Source organism: Manis javanica, chromosome 2 (genome assembly GCF_040802235.1).
Source record: "Manis javanica isolate MJ-LG chromosome 2, MJ_LKY, whole genome shotgun sequence".
NCBI classification, from domain to species: Eukaryota; Metazoa; Chordata; class Mammalia; order Pholidota; family Manidae; genus Manis; species Manis javanica.
In genome coordinates this window covers 219,304,757-219,322,665 of record NC_133157.1, presented here as the reverse complement: position 1 = coordinate 219,322,665, position 17,909 = coordinate 219,304,757, and the positions used below count along the sequence as shown (strand labels likewise).

Genomic DNA, 17,909 nt, shown 5'->3' with positions numbered 1-17,909 from the left:
TTTCCTTAGCACAACTGTCGACTCTGAGTCAGGGATGGTGACTGTGCCCCCCTCTTCCTAAGTGCCCAACTCCTTTCACAGGGCATGGCACACCCTGTGATGATCAGTCGCAGCTGAAAACCAGCAGACCTTGGATCCTTGCTGGAAGGTGCCCAGGACATGTTTCTCTTTCCCCCTCCTTTTAATTCACTTACTGTTAACATGCTCTTTGCAAATTCCCTTGTTTTTCAAAAGGAGCCTTCACAAGAGTGGGCTGAACCCAGCCAGTAGGAGACAGCTCTGCAGAATTTAAACAGATGCTTTTCCTTTCAGGTTATTTCTGCTCCTCCCACCCCCTCGCAAACAGCATCACTTCATCTCAGGGGCCCATGGAAAAGCTTTCTCTGAGAGGAATGTGATGCATGTCCCATGGAACTGCCAGTATTGCAGCCGACTTCCAAGGAAAATTGCCTCTATCCATCAAAGCAGCCCAGAACCAGACGTGCATTAGTGAGGAAGACCCCGAGCCAGCCTCTCCCGAGGGTCTTCTCAGAGGCAGTGGGAAGAAAGCCCATTGCTGGAACAAAATAAAGTGAGAGAAACAAGGACAGATGAGAAGCACCACCCTGAATGGGTAGATATTCCCCGGCTCAGGCCCTTTGCCACCTTCACTGAGCCCACGCCAGACGTGGCTCCCAGGCCAGGCAAGGAGTTTTCCAACCACTTCTCCCTGAGTGGGAGCCTGGAAGCTGCATGAGCACAGCTGTGCAGTTGCCGCTCCTGCCGGGGGACCCACCCAGGCCCATGTGCCTCGCCTCCTGGCCGCGCATCCTGAGAGCCGACCTGAGGCCGGGGGCAGACCCCACCCCCACCCCTCTCCAGGGAGACTGATGGTGAAGAACACAGCCACCCAAACTCTCCTGCAGCACCCATTCAGACACCTCCTCTGGGTGACAGGAGAACCCAGTTACTCTGGAAATCAGGAGATACCAGAAGCTCATGAGCTTCAGTCTTGTACGGAATTTCTGACCTTTGTGAGCACTGCAGACATCCTGCACTGAGCCCCTGGCTGCACAGCCGGAATCTCTCACCGAGCCTCATGGCCGCTCAGCTTCACCTTTACAGGTGACGAGCTGGGGCTCCGAGGGGCTGAGGGAGTCCCCAGGGCCACCTGGCCAGCCCCTGCCCTGGCTCCCCCCTCTGAGCCTGAGGCCTCTTCTGTGCAACGGGAAGAGTGCTGCCTGTCCTGGGCATGGCCGAGGATGGTGCCGACAACCCCCAGAGAGCATCTAGCTGCACACACCAGTTCCCACACAGTAGGAGTTTGGAAAAGGCCCTGTCTTTCCTGCTCACTCCAGCCCACGTGGCTGCAGTGTGGTACACACGCTTCTGTTTTGTGCTGGCCCCTCCTCAGCCCCGCCACCAGGCCAGACAGTGTTCCCTCCCTCCCCTCTGCAGTCAGAACTCAGACCCAGTGGGCACATAATTCATATTTCCAGGACTGAACCAAATTCACTGGCCCTGCCATGAATGGGGAAGGTGGTGAGATCAAAATCCTTTTGCTGAGACTTAGAATAAGCCATAACCCCTGAGTCTCCTTAAGCCCAGCAGAAAAATGAAAAGATGAAGCCAAGAAGCTCCTTCTCCCAAAGCCGTCAGTGCATCCAGTGCCTTATTATTCCAGCAGCCCACTTACATGGTGTTTGGGTGAAAAATTTGAAACAAAGCTGTGAGCCCCTGCGGGGCACCTCATGAGCGAGCAGAGAACATAAGTGATCAAATGACTTCAAGAGGTGAGTTCCCCAGTTGGAAGATAATGAAAGCCAAGTGTTTCCCGCGGCCACCCAGTAGAACAGCTGGGAGGCTAGGAGTGGTGGTCCTGGTCCTCACGTCCCCAGCCTCACCTTCATTCAGGAAGCAGTGTGGGGCTGGTTGTGTGCCCAAGGCCCTGGGCTCAGAGCTGTGGGGAAGCAGGGCCTGACACGGCTGGAGGGGCGTGCACCTGGAGCCTGGCGTCTGGCTGTGAATTACAGCCCTGCCACCTGGAGTAGCATGACCTTGGACAAGTCAGTCCAACCCTCAGGGCTGCTTCCTTCTTTGACAAGCAAGCTGGGAGAATTCAGCGAGATGGTCACATGTTCCATGTCATATGGTCCCACTGTAGCAGAAGGTGGTCAGATGACATCTGTTCTCAGCTCTGTTCTGCAGAACAATCACATTCCCAGAGGCAGCAGAGGATACCAAATGGGTTTGCTGGGCTGACTGGATACATATGAGCATTCTGTCAAGGGATTTATGCAGAAAAAGGAGACCCTCTGTTATAGAGGATGTTAGCTTCCTACTCTGCTTTCTCTGACCATTTGTCCCTTGTCTTGTCTTCACGTTCAGGTTTATCAAACTTAGTCCAGGTTAAACAGAGAGGGCTCAGGTTAACTAAGGGAGCTCTTTCATTCAGAAATACAAAAGATAGCAACAAAAACTATGGAGAATCAGAGTGTGATGAACCATACACAGTTTGTAAGCCAATTAACATAGTATTTTCAGAAGTATTCAGGCAAACTTTTGCAATAAAATGAGCATGCGTGTGAGATTCCCACCAGCCCCTTCTCCCTAAGGCATGGGAAAAGCCCCAGTTGAGCGCGGCAAGGAGAAAGTTGGCTGCCCTGTTTCTGCCCATCTCCTTTTCTTCATGCAGGGGGACTGGGTGGAGTGTTCATGTTCCCTGGGGCAGCACTGTGGTGAGGCAGCCTGGGGACCAGAAAGAACTTGAATGTTGGAGTTACTCAAAACAGGGTTTAAAACCCAGATCCTGTCTTTGAAGTTGTGTGGTTCAACTTGAAGAGGTTATCTCATCTGTAATGTGGACATAACCATATGTAGCTCATATGGCTGTAGAGGGAATTCAAGGTCCTATGCGTAAAGCACGCAACATGTAAACATTCTCATTATGTGGTCAGTGTTCTTATTGTCTGTTCATGGAGAAGCCTTCCACAGACAGTCACAAATCTGACTTTGTAGCCCATGGAGAGTTCAAACCACATACCCTGACACTGAAGCACAAATCAAAATGCCAATTTATTCATTTGCATGGAGAATCACTGCCACGATGTATTAGTTTCCCACTGCTGCTGCAACATATCACCACAAACTTCGTGGCTTAAAACAACACGCATGTATTACCTTACAGTTCAGGGGGCTGGAAGTCTGGCGGGAGTCTCACTAGGCTAAAAGCAAGCGTCCCTTTGGAGGCTTTGGCACAGAATCCGTCTGCACTTGTTTCCAGCTCCTGCAGGCCACTGCGTTCCTTGGCTTGTCCTCTTCCTACACCTTCAAAGCCAGCAACACAGAAGTGAGACCTCCTACCACATCACTGTGACCTCACTCTTCCTCGGCCTCCCTCTTCCACTTTTAACAACCTAGATGTCACTGAGCCCACCCAGACAATCCAGGATAATCCCCCTATTTTAAAATCAGCTGATTAGTGACCTTAATATCATCATTTGCCATCTTAATTCCCCTTTGCCATGAAACATAACACATTCACAGGTTCTAGGAATTAGGACATGGACATCTTTGGGACCAGTATTCTCTCTACCACACACGGGAACAAGACTACTTGAGTCCACATTACACCTTGTTTCCCTACAGTCAGGCCAACCGAACAGGCTTGGTGAACATGGAACTGGAACCACAAGGCATCAGGCTGGCCCAGTCCAGGTGTCCACCTCCACCATGGGCTTGACTTGACCAACAGACCCAGATGCCGGTGTGTCTCCTTCCCTCGATGAATGTGAGGTTGATGCCAGCAGCATCTGCTGCTGCAACTCTCTTTTCCACTCTCCCAAGGCCGAGCCACCACCACCACCACCACCACCAGCCAGTGCTGCCCGCCGTGGACACACTTCCTTTACATAATATAAGATCTTAGTTTCCCTGAGTGTGTTCACATTTAAATGGCCATATTTTGCATTCTTTTGTGATCCATTATGTGTGGGCTTTCTAGTTGAATTCTCAAAGTGTAAACTTATTTTCGAGTTCTTAGGACTCATCTGTGTGCGGCAAGTGCTGGCAATGCCACGGATGTGTTTCTGTAGGTACTCACGGGAGCCTTCTGTGTCAAACACAGTGATACCTGGAGGGTGAATCAGGCACATCCCCACCTCTCAGAGTTCACCAGATTCTGAGCTAAATAAGGCCTGTGCAATGTGGATATGAGGTATCGCATGCCAAGACCTTCAAGAGGGGAGCAACGCCTGTAAGCTGGGAAGAGGACCCAGAGCTGAGACATGGCCATTTCAACACTAATTGAATCATTTGACTGTGGAAGGCTTTGCACCCTACCCATTTTTATCATGCCCAGACTTTGTCTGCCAGCAATTTTCCCTTAATTTTGAATACTAATGCAAAGGAAAAGAACAAGTCGTTTGTTCTTATGATCACACAATAGGTATGAAACCATATGGTATGTTTCCCAGTTGCCAAGATTCTTAACTATGTTCTTTCTTTATGTTCTGCATAATGATGAGTGCCTGTTGTGTTTTTTAGGATCACTAGGTAGGTGTTATCTTTTATCAGGTACCAACAACAGCTGTCATTTGCCAGGTGCTTCCTTCTTGCCAGGACCTGTGCCCAGAATTTTCCACTTGTCCCATCACTCAGTCCTCACAACAACCCCAGGAGGTAAGTATTATTATTATTGTGATTTTATAAATGAGGCACTGGCAGCTCAGGGAGGTTCAGTAAGTTGCCAAGATCACACCGCAGCATCACACCGCAGCATCACACCGCAGCATCGCACCGCTGGTGAAGCCGGATCTGAACCCAGCTAATATGTCATCAGAGCCTATGAGCTTAAGGGCTTTGTGGCTTCCATGCATCATATGCCCTTAAATAAAGGGTCACAGAGGATAAACTGCAATAAGGACCCATGGGAAGGGATGGCCACTTGGAGGAAGAGGCTTATAGAATAGTAGGATTTGGACAGGAGGATTTGTACTCCAAGCAGACGAGACAGTAAACTGAATCTTATTTTACTTGTGATAAATTATACATAACGTAAAATTTACCATGTTAACCATGTTTAAGGCACAGTTCAGGGCAGTAAGTGCATTCACGCTGCTGTGCAACCACCTCCCACCCATCTGCAGGTCTCTTCTCATCTTTCCACCGAAACTCTGTCCCCATTAAACCACAACTCCTCATTTCCCTCTCCCCCCACTTCTGGCACCCACCATTCTACAGTCTGTCCCTATGAACTTGACTACCCTAGGGGCCTCGTGTAATGTGGAAGCATACAGTGTTTGCCCTTTTGAGACTGGCTTATTTCACTTAGCATACTGTCCTCACGGTTTATCCACATTGTAGCACAGGTCAGAATACTTGAGTCCATGTAACCAGAATTTAACATCTGTCAGAATTTTCTTCCTTTTTAAGGCTGAATATGCATTGTATGTATATACTTCATTTTGTTTATCTATTCATCAATCAATGAGCACTTGGGTGGTTTCCACCTTTTGGCTATTGTGAATAATGCTTTATGAACATGGGTGTGCAATTATCTCTTCAAGAACCTGCTTTCTATTCTCTTTGGTATATACCCAGAAGTAGAATTGCTGGATCTTACAGTAATTCTATGCTTAATTTTTTGAGGAATCACCCACCCTAGTTTACATAACAGCTGCATCATTTTATATTCCTGCCAACAGTGCACAAGGATTCCAATGTCTTCACATCCTTGTGAACAGTTGTTATTTTCTGTGTTTTTTAATAGTAACCATCCTAATGGGTGTAAGTTGGTTCTGATATGCATTTTCCTAAGGATTACTGATGTTGAGCACCTATTCATACACTCCTTAGCCATTAGTAATCATAACCTTAATATCATTACCCACGTTAATAATGAAAATACTGACTAGACCCAAGCTCTCCTGCAAGGCTGTTTTAAGGATTAAATAAGAAAATAGACTCTGAAAAACTAACATGGCACCTGGCAAAGAATGGACATGCAGTAAATGGTAACTCTTGTTACGTATTGACTCTATAGTGCTACATAACAAATCACCTCAACTCCGCAGCTAAAAACTACAATCACATAGTATTGCTCACGAACGTCTGGTTCTGCTCTTGACTGAACTCACTCATGCATCTAAGGCCAGCTCCAAGCTGGATAGGCCACTGCTGACTTTGACTGGGCTCTTTCATGTGTTTGGAGTAGGACTGGCTCGAAACTGGTCTAAGCTTCAGCTGGGACAACTCAGCACTTCTTCACCTGTCTCTCACTTCCCTCCAGTAGTTTAGCCCAGGCACAGCCTCATAGTAGTGCCAGGGGCCCAACAGAAACATCCAAGTCCAAGCTTCTGTTTGTGTCAAGTTGACTGTGGTCTCACTGGCCAAAACAAATGTGATAGGCAGGATTCTAAGATGAGCTCCAGTGAGTCATACCCTTGAATAATCCCCCATCTTGGATACAGGAGGAACGTGTGACTTGCTTCTGGTCGACAGAATAGGGCTTACATGGGAGGACAGACACTCTCGTGATTCTGTTCTGTGATGTAAGACTCCATCTTAGCAGATTGGCACCAGATAACAGCCAGCAAGAAAATGGGGACCTCTGTCTTACAATTGCAAAGAATAAATTCTGCCAGTAAACTTGTGAACTTTGAAGAGGAACCTGAGCTACATAAAGGAAAACGGCCCAGCAGTTCCTTGACTGAAGCCTTGTGAGACCCGAAGTAAAGGACCCATCTAAGCCATGACCAGATTCCTGCCCCACAGAAACTGTGAGATAATTAATGTCTGTCCTTTTAGGCTGCTAGGTTATACTAATATGTTATGCAACACAGGGATCTAATACAGCAAGTCACATAGCCGATCCAGAATCAGCATGGGAGTCAGCATCACCAAAGGGTGGGATACAGAGAGGCATGAAGAACGGAGCCATTGACACACTCAACCCATCACATTCACCAAGTACCAGGAGAGGCTGGTCCCATACTGGCAGCACAATCTCAAAGTGACTGCACCACCATGAGCATGTGCTCTACAAGATTGTTTCTGACTTCCTTTCCCTCATTTTCAGAGTTTGTACAACCTGCCCCTGCTAACAATTGCAGATTCAAAAAATCAGTGAGCTTAGAAATCAGACCAGTGTACTGGATAAGAGCAAGAATTCTAGAGCCAGATATTGTGGCTTTAAGTCCCAGCTTCAAGACCTATCATCTGTGTGACCCTGGACAAGTTACTCAACCTCCCTGTGCCTTAATGACATCAATGAAAAAAGAATAACAATATTATCTTAGGGCTGTTGTGGAAATTACATAAGTCAATATACATAAAGCACTTAAAGCATAAATCTCATAATATGATCTAAGTGTTTGCCACATTAATCTAGCTGTTTTCAAATCATTAGTCATCTTAAATATCTCAATCATTTCAACAAAACACTCAAGCAAGGAGAAACTCTATTCCCTGATGCTGTGGATAAATACACATTTTCTTTATGTGCTTCAAAACTCTTATATATACAAGACATACAGAAAAAATGCATAACTGAAATATTTGCTGTAAAACATATCACCAATAACATGTCCTATAGAGAAGAACAAGAAATAAGTAAGAAATGACATCATTTTCCCAGTAAATTCCTCTTGGAACTGCACACTTCATTTAATAATCCTACTTTATTGAGATTTCTTCTTCCTTTTGGAACTTACCATGGGGACTTACTAACAAATTCTTGTTCTTGCCTTTTTATTTCCAATGAACATATTATCTAAAGCATAAATTTTATAATGCTTGTAACAGAGTGGGGCTTTACACATCAAGGTGGGAGCACTGGATTTTTCCTTCGTCAGGAGGACAAGCAGTGCCCTTGGGGACAGGGGACCTGGAGTCAGGCCCTGGTTCTGTCACTCATTATGGGAGGACCCCTGGAGGTGTGGCCTGAGCTGCTGGGGTTTCAGTTTCCCTGATAACATGAACAATCCTGCTTCACAAAATGGAAATGAGGACAGAGGAAGAAAAGGATGCAAAGGGGTTTTTTAAACGCGGCTTGAAATACACTAGTATGTCAGTCAGGGTCCCGTCAGGAGACAGGGCCTCCACTTCCCAGGAAGAGAGCTGACATAAAGAACCAGTAGCCAGGTATGGGAGGGCTGGAAAGGGAAAAGGGACACTGTGAAAGTGCAGGGTGACAACTGCCAAGCCAGACCTGGGAAGCGGGAGGAGTTGGATTACTGACACCGAGAAGCTTGAGTGGGGGCCCCACGACGCCGGGACAGAGCTGTCTGAGGGAGGGGCTCCGCTGGCTGGTGCTGGTCTCTGTAGGGGGCACACTGGGGCTGATTCCGGGAACACCTGCCACCTGGAACCTGTGGGAACCTTCTTGTGACTACCAGAGTTTCCAGGGTCCTGTTCGGAAGCAGGAGCAGAGATGAGCAAGCCCTGGCACCACCTTCACAGATTCCCCTGGTGCCCCTGTGAAGAAGCCAACAAGGAGCCCACGGGTGGAACGGAAATAGGGGTTCTGACTTCCAGCCCCTGCATCTCAGTGCAGAGGGGAAAAGGGTAGGCTTAGAGCTGGGCGTCAAGAACTTAACGTCCAGCACAAGGCAGAGGAAAGGGCCCTGACCTGCAGCCAGGGTGACTGCCTCCTGTGCTCCCTGGGCCGCAGTTTCCTCTGCAAAACTGGACCCACTGACTTAGGCACAGATGATTCACCTCTAGCACTGGAGTTCCTGAGTGTGTGACCCTCGTAAAGACTTTGACAGGCTTCCAGGGTCCTCTGCTGGAAGGGAGACTTTCCCTGTCTTATCGTTCTTGGAGAGAGAGAAAGGTGCATAAATTAGTCTCCTGGAGGCCGCGCTTGGGAGGAAGGAATCTAAGGGCTCCTCGCGCCCTCTGGTCAGCGCCGGATCCCCAGCTTCCAGGTGCCAGGGCCACCGGTGGGACCCAGCCAGCCCGGGGCTAACTCCTCAGTCCTGTGCGTGCCCGCCAGGTACCCTGAGGGGCTGACAGCTGAGGCCCCCTGCCCCACAGCTGGACAGCTGAGCCACCTGCAGAGCCGGCCGCCCTGCCTTCGGACCATCTCCACCACAATCCTTGCTCACCACCACCCAGCCCACCCACCTCCTGCCTCTTCCTCACGCGTGCCAAGTTCTCACCCACTTCAGACACTTGGCACCTCCTTCCCTCTGTCTCGAGTGGCCCCTGTGGATCTTTGCATGCCTGCCTTGTAATTCAGATCTCGGCTCGGGTGTCTCTTCCTCTGACTGATGCCACCACTGCCTTCCGACCTCTCTCCCCTCCGGGATCTGACACAGGAGCCTGCCTCAGCTCTTTCATAGTACCAATCACTGTTTTTGACTTATTTGCCCACCCGTTTGCTTTCTATTTTCCTTATCTAGAAGTAAGATGCTGAGGTGGTGACCTTCTCCACTCCATTCACAGTTGCACCTCTTGGCCAGCACAGTGACCGTCCCATAGTACATGCTCAAGAAATGGCCACTGAATGAATAAATAGATAAAATATTTTAAGCTTTTTGAAGGTAGATTCTGAACCCTGGTCTTCAAATGCCCGAGAGCATTTAGCAAGACACTGAGTGCACTCACGGCACTTAATAAATTCCTGACCGAAGTATTCCTTCCAGCAGCTCCTCCTGGGACTCCTGCAACTCTGCACTTGTGACCAGCTATCATCAGACCAGCCAGTCATTCACTGGGGGACAGGACATGGAGCAATGTGACCTGACCTCAGGTCAGAGAAGATACCTACACCCTCATTCAGTGGTCCTTACACTGGAGCTCCAGTCACCAGGAGGGTTTGTGGAAACAGAAATTGCTGGGACTGACCTACCCCCAGGGTTTCTGGTTCAGCAGGTCTCGGGTGAGGCTGGAGAATCTGCACTTCTAAGCAGGTCCCCAGATACGCTGACTCTGCTGGTCCGGGGAAACTATAGGGACAGCCAAAACTGGAATACTGCCGTAATCCCTACCTTACCCAGAGATTGTAAAGAGAAAAGGCAAATTTTAGGAGAGGGCCTAGCACCATGTCATGCACCCCTACCTCTCACCTCACAAGCCCAAACAGCCTCCCAGTGGCCTCTCAGCCTCCTCTCCCCTCCATGCAACCAATTCCCCCACACTTCTGGAAGCAGAGCCCCTGAGAGCAAATCGCAATCACTGCTCTCTTCAAAACCCCAAAACACTTTCCAGAGGCCTAGAACATTCAGTCCAAGAGGAAGCCACCAAATGCAAGGATTTTCACAGCTTACTCCGATCTATTTATCTATTTTTCTAGGCTCCTCTTCTGATAGCCCCCCAAATCATGCCTAATGTGCTGGAGAGAAGCTGCAGTGGCACTTTCTGTTGGGTAGAACATAGAGGTCGTGTGGATTGGGGGTAGCCGTGTAGGCTGTGTGGTCAGGGCTCTGCCACTTTCTGGCTGTGTACCTGGGGCAGGTAACTGTACGGCTCTGTCCTTGGTTGCTTCAGTTATGAAGAGAGAAGAGCGGTCCTGTCCTCAGTGGGATGTTAACTGAGATGATCTGGGAAGACCTCTTAGTACAGAACCCAGGGCAGTAAGTATGCAGTAAGTATCACCAACAGAGAATAGCCAGAAATGGGAAAGATAAAAGTGACCACTGATCTTACCTGCAAAGTATCGGAGCTGAGCACAGGTGCATGGGAGGTGGGGAGACGACCTCTCAGTGTGGGTTAGGGGTCCTGCAGAGTCCCCCGCCCTGGTTGTAGTACTCCTGGCTTCCTGTTCTTCCAAGATCCCTCTTGCTCACTAGACTGTGACCTTCTGTGGGCAGGGACTGTCTTATTCCCCCCATGGGAGGAAGAGGAGCTGTCAGGGATGAGAAGGGCCACTTGTCCTATAGCTCCAGAGAGTAAACAAGAGGGTGGCTGTCTTGGGGAGAAGAAATAAAAAGGAGGCATCTCCAGTGAGCCTGCTGTCCTGCCCCAAGCTGGAGTGGTCCTTCCCCCTTGGCCGAGCCTCAGAGGGACCCCTGCAGACAAGTGTCCACTTTGGAGTCTTGAAACAGGCTTGTTCTATTCCCTGCCAGCTCCCTCCATCACACTGCTTATTTACACATCCCCCTCCTAGATTCTAGACTCCATTAGGAACTATTAAGATAATGTCATCTATCCTTGTAACTATGCAATAAATAAAAATGAAACAAAAATCAGTACAAGAAAATTGGAAGTGTTGGTACAGAATTCAATGGAAGTTGAAAAGCTTGCAAATTGCTAAAGCTTTCAACAAAGAAAGGCCTGTGAGAGGTCATGAGACCTGCATTGGAGGTTTGCAAACAGAAGCTGCAACCATCTGTTGGGAAAGCACCATGGCATGCCCCGCAAGGAAAGTCAGACATGAAATTGGTAGGCACTGGATGGTTTCTCTGGATTCTTCTGAGAAAAATATCCTGGGTACCAAGGGGATTCAATCCTGCTTTACTACTTCATGCCTTTACATCTGCACATGATGGGGGAGAGAGGCCTGGGAAGCAGCCACTCCAAGCCAGACGGTCCCCTGCCTTGCCACTCCCAGTCACTGACCATTGCCCTCGTGAGCCTGGTTGACCCCCTGCAGGATGCACTCCTCAGGCCAGCTCCACAGAAATGCCAGGTATGCAATCTCTTAATTGGGTACTTGGCAGAGAATGAGGACAATTCACGGGCTCCATTGCCCAAGCTTACGTAGGCAGGCAAGGGAGAAAAGAGCCCCTGACCAGAGCAGAGGATGCCAACGTCCACCTGGCAAGTGGCAGACATTTCAGAGAGGATTACAGGGCAGTTCTAACCAGCTGTCACAAGGGTCAAGTGCTGCCCTAACCAGGTGCCCCCGTGTGAACCCTCCTCTCTAGCCTGGCCAGCTTGCCTGTCCCCTGAACATATGGCTCTTCCTTCTGTCTCCCTGCCATGCACATGCTGTCCCTGCCCTGAGGTGACTCCACCCTGCAAACAGCCCACCCTTATCCTCCCCAGCCTCCAGGCCCATGAAGGGCGCCTTTCTGAAACCTCCCCAGAGCCCCAGACCATGGGGTCTCAGCAACCCCAGACCACTGATTAGCAATTAGAATACTAAGGACCACAGCAGCCATTTATTAAGCTCTTATTGTGTGCCAGGAACACAGTAAGCCCTTCACATAAATTCTCAAAACAATCCTGCAGGGAACGCGTCTCCACTTAAACATGAAACTGAGACTGTCCACTATTTGCTAAGCTAGTGCACTGTGAAGCCAGGGCTGGTTCATACCAAGCCTGCTCAGTATTTTCATTAAGATCTTAGAATGTTGCCTCCAAGGTACACATTAAACTACCTAGTCTGTGCCTGACACACAGTGGGGCTAGTCAGAGGATGTATCAGCATTAGTGTCAAAAGACCTAGAGCAAGGACCATAAACTCCAAGGTCGGCAGGGGTCTGGTGGCTTCCACAGAAGCATGAACAGCAGCCAAGCCAGTTCAGCGCTGACCAGCAGCTGACTCTAGCCTCTGCTTGAGGAGGCCGTGGAGAGGATGGGAGTCGAGGGAAGAGGTCCTGGGAGCTTTGCCCAACTCAGAAGGCAGCAGCTGCCCTGTGCACCCAGCTGTTGCAGGCAAAGTCAGACCTGCAGTTGTTATCTCTGCCCAGTTTTTCAGAGAAGCCTTCAATCCTTGTTTTGCTATGAAATCTACCCATTTTTAAATATTGGCAATTTATGTAAATTGCTTTTAAAAATTCACCTAAATCAACAAACACAACTTCAGGCTGGATGCTGCCTACAGACCATCCACAGAAACAAGACCTAGGTCCAGACAGGTGAAGCAGCCTGTCAAGGGCACCCACATGTTGGCACAGGGACAGGGACAGGGCCCCCTGACAGCCAGGTGCAGTCTAGCCTTCACTCTGCAGTGTCTCAGTGGGCATGGATCCCCTGCCAGGGTTGCTCAAGGGACACATCTGCAAGATCTTGGGCAGGCACACCTTTCCCACTGTCCCTGCATGCCACTGCCATGTTCACCTCCCTAACCCACACCTCTTTGATGATTTCCAGTTGCTTCTTGGACTCACATCCAATCGTCTGGGCTGAGCATAGTGTTCTTTCTCTTTCCTTGCTTCCTCCAAAGTCATTCTGGGAGCTTCAGATTTTGTCTCATGTGTGCACTTACACGCCCTGCCCATGCCCAACTTGCAGGGCATGGTGTTCATCCCTGGGACACAGGTCAAATGAGACCCAGGCTCTGCTTTGAGGAGCTGTGGTGGTCAACTTTATGTGTCCCCTCGGCTTGGTCACAGTGCCCAGGTATTTGCCAAGCACCAGTCTAGATGTTGCTTTAATTTTTAGATGTACTAAACATTTAAACCAGTAAACCCTGAGTAAAGGAAATGACCCCCATGTGGGTGGACCTTGTCCAAATAGCTGAAAGCTTTAAGAGAAAAGACTGAGGTCCCCAGAAGAGGAGAATACTCCACCTCCAGATACCTTTCGACTCAAGTTACAACATTAATTCCTTGCTGGGTCCCCAGCCTGCCAGCCTGTCCTGCAGACTTCAGACTTGCCAGTCTCCACAATCATATGAGCCAACTCCTTAAAATAACTCACTCTTTAATAGATAGATAAATTATAGAAGGTAGATAGCTAGATGACAGATGATAGATCAACAGAGATACATATACCACCTTTCACTGATTCTATTTCTCTGGAGAACCATGACTAATATAGGAAGTCATAATGTACTGGGAAATATACTATGACTTCCTTTCATCATACTAAATTCATGCTTGATGTGAAGGCACAGGAAATGAGAGAAAAGGTAATTTCTTTCAACAGATTTTTATTTTTGTATTTTTGTATCCATGCTAAGTACATTCTTCAGAGGAAAGTGTCAAAGAATTTTTGAACCCCCCAGAAACTCAAGGACCACTAAATGTCCTGGTCATGGATGACCCAGCTCTGACATTTTGCTGCTCACTGGCATATAAAGCATGTCTGTAGTTCATTTTGCGCTCATCAACCTGAGACCTAGAAGCTTTTGGTGTTCATTCCAAATAAAACCACCAAAGACTGATAGGAAGTGTCCTAAATCCAGAATCTGGTATTTGTGGGTCCAAACTCTGTCTCAGCCATTTACCAGCTCAGTGACCCAGGACATGTCATTTAAGCTCTCTGAGCTTTGATTTCCTCCTCTGCAAAGTGGAAACAATACCCTCCCCCAGAGTTGCTTTGAGCCTTAAATGAGAGGACAAACGTGACTGATCAACACAAGGCCTAACCCACAGTGGGTACTCAGTAAATGTCCATTTACTTGTTTGTCCACCAGGATACATTCAAAGCCTGAGGAGCCACCATCCTCAGCGCGCAGGTCTTCAGCACCAGCCAACCACGCTCAAGCTGCTTCCTCTCCGGAGGCGCACCTGACCACCGACTGGGTCTGGACCCAGGCCATAAGGAAAGAAACGCAACACACCGGCTCCTCTAAGTGCAAACTCCCAGGATGGGGCAGATACTTTTCTCGTGCAGAGGCAGCCTTGCTTTTCTCAGCAGCCAATCAGGGGATAATTATACTTTCCTCTACAATTGTCACAATGCCAGGAAGACAGCACTCTACAGGGCCTGTCCTCCTTCCTCAAATCCAGAAAGCAGAAGAGCAGGGTCTGGAGTCAGGGGACAGCCCTGCAGTGGGCCTGATGGCATCCTGGCCTCTAAGCCTCCATTTGCCGCAGTATCAAAAAAGGTTAAACAAGGCTCCTCACAGTTTGCAGAGATTGGATGATGTAAGCCATACAAGGTGGGGCTCCCTGCCCAGCAGGGACTGTAAGCAAGTATTGTTTATTCTTACCCTAACTTTTGCAAGGAAAGGTGCTCAGCTGACTGCTGACACTGCGTTCTTGGTGCAACTTTCCCCTCTGCCTAATCCCCTTTGAATCGGCACTCTATCACCTGCCAGCAAGAGGGCCCTGGCAAACGCCCTTGGGAAAATGTGCTTCTCACTTTACATCGTGGATCACTGAGCTGGGCAGGCAATTACTTCTCACCCCCTTTCTGGATGAGAGAGCTGAGGTCCAAGAGGTGAAGCCACTTGCCCAGTGGGGCATGGCCAGGAAGCCGTGGAAGGGTTAGCAACTCCCAATTGTTTCGGCTTCATCTTACTGACTTCAGGGGGATCGGGAGGTTGACGCAGCAGCCAAGAAGCTTGGCAGGCTCTTCTTGGTCAGGGGGTCACAGAGCAGGAGGAGCATGGGAATTTTACCCCTAACCATGTCCTGTTTCACTTGGCCCTCCCTATAAGGCTGGCAGAGCTGAACTGCCAGCAGAGTTCCTGCCCTTGGGTGGCCGTCAGGAATTCTGCCTTCTAAATCGGGCTGATTGCTTTGGACAAGTTGTCCAGCCTCCCTGTCCTCATCTTCCCATTTGTAAGTCTGGGATAATAATAGCTTCCTCTCTTTGGGGATCATTTCAAGGCCCTGTTTTTCTTTTTGAACAGGGTTACATCATTTGTTCCCCTTAATTTGCTTTGGGTAGGCAGGACATTATTTTCAGCCAGCAGCCAGTAATCACTAATCACACTGACAGCTTGTAAAAAATGCACTGTCAAATATACCTCAAGTCTAGATCTCCGTTTGCTACTGAAACCTTGGCCTAGGAGTGGGTTTTAGCCGCTATTCAGGACCTCACAGCTGCCGTTAGAGGTGGGAACCCCAGGTACAGCTGGAAGACGCTGGTGAATTCAGTCTGCCCATCTGAGTCTCCACTTCTTCAATAAAGGGAAGGAGGGGGACTAAAAGACTTTAGGGTCCTCTTTGGGGATGCTGCTCTGACTCTACCTTCATTAATCATTTAATAAAAGTAGTTCTCAGGCACCCTGGTTCCTCTCAACCCTCCCCTTTCACCCCCTTCCAGACAGTTACTGGCATAAACCTAATCATCTCACTCCATTTGAAACTCCTCTGCTAGCAGAGGAAGGGACAAGAAAATTTTGGTGTCCTCACAAAGCTATATATGAAGTCATTTAAAATGACGTATATAAGGAGGAACTTTCTATCACATGGGGAAATGAGAGGCTTAATTTAGGCAAGAAAGACAGGATGCAAAATTATGCAATATCTCTGTAATTATAAATGCTGGACGAACACTAGAAGGATATATCACAAGATGTTAACAGTGGTTAATTGACGCCCCTACTAAGCATCAGAGCTGGGCCTCAAACTCGGGCCCCTAGGAGGAAAGAACATGACTAAGTTGTTAGAGAAACAGCATGGATAATAAATGCCCGGTACTTTGAAGAGTTCAAAGACAAAAGAATATTGCAATTGGGACATGGACCGAAAGAACCTATTTAGAGAAGTCATCACTGTTATCTGCCATCAACTTTGCTATGGATTACAATCAAATAAGGTTAGTTACTGCATTTTTTCCAGATCATTCACTTTATTCCTTTCCTTGAGCAAAATTTCACTGTAGACTATTAGTGCTGAGAGGGACCTCAGGGCTCATGAGTCTAGGAGTTTTCAACCTGAACAAAATGAAGCCATGTTTTGTTCATCCTTCAGAACCATCTTCCAAATATCTACAGAAGCTAAGCAATAAATCCTTGGCACCCTAAGTAGTGAAATATTTTTATTTGTTCTATTAGATCACCGTTAGAGGTCCTAGATTTAAATAGGTAAATTACTTGGTAATTCAGACAAACATCATGTCCTTTTTTTCTGGGCTGGACCACTGCCTTTGAAATTACTCTCTCTTCAGAAAGATAGGTTATTTATCCTGGTCTTAGCATGTCAGGTATCCCGAGATGCTCCAGACGCCAAAGCTAACAGTTCCCTTTCCCACCAATCAGCCAGTGCTTTCTGGACGCAGCTCTAATTGTCACACACTGATTGCAGCCATGTCCCCACTGCTGAGGCTCACTTCCTGGAAAACAGGAGGTAATATGAGCTAAGTGAGTGTAGACTCATGGAAGTAGGTAAAAATCATTAGATGGATGATTTTCTTAAATAAAAGGGTCAGTTTTAAACACACAAAATGACCCTACTTTTTAAGGTGATGGGGTACAGGGCCATTGACACTGGGAAACAATGTCTCACAACAGAAAAAGTATGTAAGACAAGACATCAGGCTGTATTTTCATGGAATTGGCATCGCGTGGAATTGGGAGACCAGAAGTCAAATCCCAAGCTCTTTATATTTCCTCCATGGATGTTGTGCAAGTTCCCAAGCCACCTTAAACTTCATTATTGCCATCCACAAAAATGGGGCTCACAGATCTAGCACATAACTGACACTCCAGAAAATGCAAGTGGAATATAAAGTTAAAGAGAAAGAAAAACTCAGTAGCTCTTGTATATCACATATTTTATGATATATATATATATGATATTTTGAAATGTATATACTTCAAAATAAAACACATGAGAGCACCATTTTATCTATCATTGGACGATTAGTGCTGAAAGGGACTTCAGGGCTCAGGAGTCTAGGAATTTTCAACCTGGAGACATGTACCTCTAACGGTTCTGTAGATACACAGCCTGCAAATGTGAGGTGGATATCTGTAGTCTTTACCTTCCCAGTATCCGTTGCCCCATCTCATGGTAATAAATAATACCCTAATTATCTGTTGGGAAACCACTCTGTTCTGCTCTCCACATGCTTCAGGTGGACCCCACCCACCCCCTGTTAAAGGGACATGCACATGGCCAATCTGGCATCTATCCCACTATCCACAGGGATTGTGTCAGGCCTGAGCTGGGCTTTTAATGGTTGCTCAACTAGTGGGATGTCAGCCTGCATTGCTGACAGATCTATTTGCAATTCCCTGGGAGACCCTTCCTGAAAAAAAAGCCAACAACTCAGCCAGCAGTTACCAAGAGGTGCACAGGCATCCTGTGGGCTCCTAATCCAGCTATACCCAAAGCAATGACTTCTCCAAAACTTTTGAGAAC

At 48.0% G+C, this 17,909-nt stretch overlaps 1 long non-coding RNA gene across 1 annotated transcript in view; it reads right to left on the bottom strand.

The window, feature by feature from the left end:
- The window catches only part of LOC108402392 (uncharacterized), an 83,211-nt gene that overhangs the window by 41,270 nt on the left and 24,032 nt on the right, over window positions 1–17,909 (bottom strand). Inside the window, exon 2 of the long non-coding RNA XR_012124269.1 lies at window positions 3,160–3,306. This is a non-coding gene — a long non-coding RNA (uncharacterized lncRNA). The remainder of the gene's footprint in view (window positions 1–3,159; window positions 3,307–17,909) is intronic.